This window comes from Pezoporus wallicus, unplaced genomic scaffold (genome assembly GCF_028554395.1).
Source record: "Pezoporus wallicus isolate ANWC-B61680 ecotype Strahan unplaced genomic scaffold, APGP_CSIRO_Pwel_v1 contig_11020, whole genome shotgun sequence".
In the NCBI taxonomy this organism is placed as follows: domain Eukaryota; kingdom Metazoa; phylum Chordata; class Aves; order Psittaciformes; family Psittacidae; genus Pezoporus; species Pezoporus wallicus.
The window spans coordinates 1-6,588 of NW_026641109.1; the positions used below are offsets into that span (position 1 = coordinate 1).

The following is a 6,588-nucleotide window of genomic DNA, read 5'->3' on the forward strand; positions in this document are numbered from 1 at the left end:
CACCACCCTCCCAGGGAAGACCTTCATCCCAACATCCCATCTAACTCTTCCCATTGGAAGCTGTTCCTCCTCATCCCAAGCCCCTCTCCAGGTTGCCTGGAGCCCCTTCAGGCACTGGAGCTGCTCTAAGGTCCCTTCTTAAGGCCAAGGATGGGTCATCCAAACCTCCATTCAACCCATCCCCGTGTCCCACCACCCTCCCAGGGAAGAGCTTCATCCCAGCATCCCATCTAACACTTCCCATTGGAAGCTGTTCTTCCTCATCCCAAGCCCCTCTCCAGGTTGCCTGGAGCCCCTTCAGGCACTGGAGCTGCTCTAAGGTCCCCCCTTAAGGATCCTTCTTAAGGCCAAGGATGGGTCATCCAAACCTCCATTCAACCCATCCCCATGTCACACCACTCTCCAGGGAAGAGCTTCATCCCAGCATCCCATCTAACTCTTCCCATTGGAAGCTGTTCCTCCTCATCCCAAGCCCCTCTCCAGGTTGCCTGGAGCCCCTTCAGGCACTGGAGCTGCTCTAAGGTCTCCCCTTTAAGGATCCTTCTGTTCCCCAGCCTGGCCCTAGAGCATCCCCACCCGTGTCCTAACGCTGTCCCTTCGTCCCCAGCTTTGCACAACGCTCTGCCTCAGCAGCCCTCGAGACCCAGCAACCGCGCCGCGCGCTGCCGCCGAAGCCCTCGCGCCCGCCGGCCGTGTCCCCCGCCATCAGCCAGCAGCCCCTTCTCCCCCAGCCGCCGCTGCCCCAGCCGCCCCAGGTCCTGCTGGAGGACGAAGAGCCTCCGCCGCCGCACCACAGCCTGCCTCTGAGCACCAGCCAGATGCAGCTCTACCTTCAGCAGCTGCAGAAGGTGCAGCCTCAGACTCCTCTTCTCCCTTCAGTGAAGGTCCAGTCGCAACCGCAGCCGCCGCTGCAGCCCCCGGCTCACCCCGCCGTGCAGCAGCTGCAGCATCAACCGCCGCCTCGGCCCATGCACATGCAGCCCATGCCTTTCCCATCCCACCTCCCCCAAGGCCAGGCGCCGCCGCCGCAGCAGCAGCAACAGCAGCAGCAGCACCCGGCGCCGCAGCCGCCGCCGCCGCCGCCGGCCAAGCCGCAGCAGGTCATCCAGCACCACCCGTCGCCGCGGCACCATAAGCCCGATCCCTACGCGACCGGTGAGCGGGCAGCGGCCCCGGTGCACTGAAGAAGGGGTAGGAGGTGGTGGGGTGGGCGCTGGGCGGCTGCTGAGCGCCGGCTGGGGGACATGGGGGTGCTGTGTTGGGGGAAGCCCCGATGGGGTGGAGGGGCCCGGTGAGGCCTCTTGCCAGCGAAGGTTTGGAGCTGGGGCTCGCAGGTGGTGGAGGAGGTGGAGGGGCTCAGAGCCTTGAGGAACTGGAGCTCCGGGTTGGGAGGGGCTCAAGGAGAGGATCCTGAGGGTCTCGTTTTGAGGATGTCAAGGGCTTGAGGAACAAGAATCTCAGGAATCCCATTTTGAACATCTCGAGGTTCTCATGTTGAGCATCTCGAGGATCTCATGTTGAGTATCTCGAGGTTCTTATGTTGAGCATCTCAACGTTCTCATGTTAGACATCTCAAGGTTCTCATGTTGAGTATCTCAAGGTTCTTATGTTGAGCATCTCAAGGATCTCATGTTGAGCATCTCAAGGATCTCAAGGTTTTGAGGAACAAGGGTCTCATGTTGAGCATCTTGAGGTTCTCATGTTGAGCATCTTGAGGTTCTCATGTTGAGCATCTTGAGGTTCTCATGTTGAGCATCTTGAGGTTCTCATGTTGAGCATCTTGAGGTTCTCATGTTGAGCATCTCAGCATTCTCATGTTGAGCATCTCGAGGTTCTCATGTTGAGCATCTCAGCGTTCTCATGTTGAGCATCTCAGCGTTCTCATGTTGAGCATCTCGAAGTTCTCATTTTGAGCATCCCAAGGATCTCATTTTGAGCATCTCGAGATTCTCATGTTGAGCATCTCAAGGATCTCAAGGTTTTGAGGAACAAGGATCTCATGTTGAGCATCTCAAGGATCTCAGTTTGAGCATCTCAACGTTCTCATTTTGAACATCTCAGGGGCCTCATTTTGAACATCTCAGGGACCTCATTTTGAGCATCCCAGGGATCTCATTTTGAGCATCACAAGGTTCTCATTTTGAGCATCTCGAGGTTCTTATGTTGAGCATCTCAAGGATCTCATGTTGAGCATCTCAAGGTTCTCATTTTGAGCATCTCAATTATCTCATGTTGAGCATCTCAATGTTCTCATGTTGAGCATCTCAACGTCTTCATTTTGAGCATCTCAACATTCTCATTTTGAGGATCTCAGCGTCTTCATGTTGAGCATCTCAAGGATCTCAAGGTTTTGAGGAACAAGGATCTCATGTTGAGCACCTCAAGGATCATAGAATCATAGAATAGTTCAGGTTGGAAAGGACCTTAAGATCATCCAATTCCAACCCCCCTGCCATGGGCAGGGACACCTCACACTAAACCATGGCACCCAAGGCCTCGTCCAACCTGGTCTTGAACACTGCCAGGGATGGAGCATTCACAACCTCCCTGGGCAACCCATTCCAGTGCCTCACCACCCTCACAGGAAAGAATTTCCTCCTTAGATCCAATCTGAACTTCCCCTGTTTCAGTTTGAACCCGTTACCCCTTGTCCTATCACTACAGTCCCCTATGAAGAGTCCCTCCCCAGCATCCCTATAGCCCCCCTTCAGACACTGGAAGCTGCTCTGAGGTCTCCACGCAGCCTTCTCTTCTCCAGGCTGAACAGCCCCAACTTCCTCAGCCTGTCTTCATACAGGAGGTGCTCCAGTCCCCTGATCATCCTCATGGCCTCCTCTGGGCTTGTTCCAACAGTTCCATGTCCTTTTTATGTTGAGGACACCAGAACTGCACACAGTGCTCCAGGTGAGGTCTCATGAGAGCAGGGTAAAGGAGCAGGATCACCTCCTTGGACCTGCTGATCACGCTCCTTCATTTTGAGGATCTCAAGGGTCTCATGTTGAGCATCTCGAGGTTCTCATGTTGAGCATCTCAGCGTTCTCATGTTGAGTATCTCGAGGTTCTCATTTTGAGCATCTCAAGGGTCTCATGTTGAGCATCTCAACGTTCTCATGTTGAGCATCTCAAGGGTCTCATGTTGAGCATCTCAAGGGTCTCATGTTGAGCATCTCAAGGTTCTCATGTTGAGCATCTCAAGGGTCTCATGTTGAGCATCTCAACGTTCTCATGTTGAGCATCTCAACGTTCTCATGTTGAGCATCTCCAGGGTCTCATGTTGAGCATCTCCAGGGTCTCATGTTGAGCATCTCATGTTCTCATGTTGAGTCTCAACGTTCTCATGTTGAGCATCTCAATGTTCTCATGTTGAGCATCTCAAGGTTCTCATGTTGAGCATCTCCAGGGTCTCATGTTGAGCATCTCAAGGGTCTCATGTTGAGCATCTCAAGGGTCTCATGTTGAGCATCTCAAGCATCTTGAGGTTCTGAGGTATTTTAGATCTGAAGGAGCTCAAGTTTTGGAGGGTATTGAAGTGTTTGAATGTCTTGGTCACGTTTCTGAGGGCCTCGAGGTTCTTCGATCATTGAGGAGCTCAGGGATATCAAGCATTTGAGGAGCAAGGATCTCGGATCTTTGGGGATCTGAATGATCTTGGAACTTTGGGGATCTCGGTGATCTCAGATCTTTGAGGATCTGAGGGTTTTGAGGATTTGAAGGATCTCAGGGCTCTTGGAGGCTCTCAAGAATCTCTGATGTGCGAGAGCAGCGCCCTCCTTGCGTTCATCACCATCCTCTTCTCCTCTCCACCCTCTTAGAGGAGGCCAGGGCTATGGATGCCCCATGGGGGCTTCCCCATGTTCCTCAGAGCATGGTCTTGAATAACGCCATTGCCTGGTGGAGGAGAAGGGATGCTCTATGGGGAATCCCTGTGTGTGACCTCCAGCCATCCCAGGAACGGGGTTAAACTTGGCCACAGGGCTCAGCCTTCAGGGTTGCCTTGGGAGATCCCAGCTCTCCATCATGGTCCTGGCGCCACCACTGACATTCCCAACAGGGAATGTCTCCAGGTGGGATAACTCCAGCTGGGTCGTGCTTTGGAGACCCAGCATCCATCAGAGCTCTGTGGTTTAGGAGGTCTCGCTCCTGCTTTTGCTTCTCCACGTGGTTCCCATCAGGTCTTTGCTCCTGAACTTATCCTCAGCTCCATGCAGGGACAGAATCCCTGGATTTGAATGGATGAGGGCAGGAAGTGCTTGGAGCTCCTTGTCCTACCTGCAAAGCTTCCAGGGGCACTTGGACACAATGGAGCCTGCTGGCTCCTGGAGACCTCCCATTGCTCATAGAGCAAACGTGTCCCACTTCAACGGCTTAGGGCTGGGTGAGGTGCAGGCAGGGGGGTGTCAGCACTTGGCTGTCCATAGGGAATGGATTTATAGCCAGGAACAACGATGGACCACCTGGACAACCATCCATTACAGGAAGGGGGGGGGACAACACCACAAACGAGCATCCTTAAGGCAGGACAAGCCAGGGAGCATCTTCTGGCAGGGTTTATAGCTGGGGTCCATTGAGGACCTCCCCCCATTGACGCAGGCTGGGATTGCCCTGTGTGGGGTGCTGGCGGTTTTGGGGGTGATGCTTGGCGTGCGCCGTGGTGACGATGGTTACTGATTGCTGCCAACCTGTTCCCAGGTCACTTGCGGGAAGCCCCTTCCCCTCTCATGATGCATTCCCCACAGATGCCGCAGTTCCAGGGTTTGGTCCACCAGTCGCCACCTCAACAAACTATCCAGCCAAAAAAGCAGGTAAAAAGGGAAAGGAGAGCACCCACCATCGGGGTCCCAGCACCCAGGGACCATCAGCAAGTCCCATCACATTCAGCAGCAACGAGCCCAGGGGCCAGCGGTTTGCAGCGGGGAGCTTGGCAGCAAATGGGGTGGGATTTGAGGGATGGGCATCACACACCCCCCCCTCACCTTGCGGGTCTTTGAGGTGGGTTTGTGCTGTGCTAGGAGATGAGAGCTGCCTCCGTCGTCCAGTCCCAACCCATGGTGGTGAAGGAGGAGAAGATGCATTCGCCCGTCATCCGTAACGAGACCTTCAGCCCCCGTTGAGGCAGGATCCCCCCAAGCACCCGGAGAACATCAAACCCCCCGCTCACATCCCGCAACGTGAGTGCTTCCCCGGGGGAATCAAATCCCATCTCGTGGCCACACGGTTCCGGAGGGCTCAGAAGCCATCATCACCCCTAAACGTCGGTGGCACCAATGGGTGGTTAAGGAGGCCCTGGAGTGGGGGAGCCTGATAATCTCTGACAGGAGCTCTTGGTTTTAGGGACAGAGATGAAACCCATGGAAGGGGGAGACCCGTTATCAGACCCCCGGAGCAGAACCCACCACCACCGGGCGTGCAGGAGAAGGAGCGGCAGAAGCAGGAGCCCAAAAACCCCGTTGCCCCAAAAAAAGGTAAAAGATGGGGGGGGGAAAGAAACACCAAAATTCAGCCTAAACCTCTTAAAATCAAGCAGGCCCATGGTGGTCACCGGAAGGTTGGCCAAGATTTGGTGGTTTCCACCAAATTCCGTGTATGGAAGAGGCTTATAAAGATGGAGAGAAGCTTTTGACCAAGACCTGCAGGACAAGGGGCAGGATTTAAGCTGGAAGAGGGAGGAATTAAGATGAGATCTTTGGGAGTGGATTCCTGGGACACTGGGATGGGTTGAATGGGGAAGGTTTGGATGCTCCATCCTTGGGAGCAAGCTGCTCTATGGAAGGGAGTCCCTACCCGTGGCAGAGCTTGGAGCTGGAGGAGCTTTAAGCTCCTTCCCAACCCAACCCATTCCATGCTTCTGTGTGCATGGGGGGGAGCGTGAGGAGCCTCCTGCTTGGCTCTGGGGATGAAGCTGCTTCCCAGCTGCTTGCTCCTCCCCACGGGAGCAGCTTGGGATCATTCCCACCCGGAGCAGCCCTCGCAAAGCCCCGTCCTTCTCGTCCCTAGGACCTGAAGATCAAGAACATGGGGTCCTGGGCGAGCCTGGTGCAGAAGCATCCCACGACCCCGTCCTCCACGGCCAAGTCCTCCAGCGACAGCTTCGAGCAGTTCAAGAGGGCGGCCCGGGAGAAGGAAGAGAGGGAGAAGGCGCTGAAGGCTCAGGCGGAGCAAGTGGAGAGGGAGAAGGAGCGGATGCGGAGGGAGCAGGAGAGGATGAGGTGAGACCAGCACCAGCGGGGTTGAAGGGGGTACTGGGGTGTCCTTGCCTTGGCCGTGGGAGAGCGGGGATGGCAGCCGTCCAGGGCATGAGCCCGTCCCTTGTGCCATTAAACTGATTGGATCCGTGCCGTGATCCCACCTCAGGGCACAAATCTGATCCCATCTTCCAGCACAAATCCGATCCCAACTCATGGCACCTATTGGGTCCAGTCTGTTTGCATGATCCAGCCTAGTGCCATGGATCTGATCTGATCCATGCCATGATCCCAACTCATGGCACAAATGGGATTCAGTCTGTTGCATGATCCAGCCCAGTGCCATGGATCTGATCAGATCCATGCTGTGAGCCCACCTCAGGGCACAAATCTGATCCCATCTAAT

General features: G+C 55.2%; 1 pseudogene; it reads left to right on the top strand.

Annotated features, from left to right (window-relative positions):
• The first annotated feature begins 554 nt into the window (after positions 1-554).
• Positions 555-6,206, top strand: LOC130606065 (bromodomain-containing protein 4-like; annotated as a pseudogene).
• The last annotated feature ends 382 nt before the right edge of the window (positions 6,207-6,588 follow it).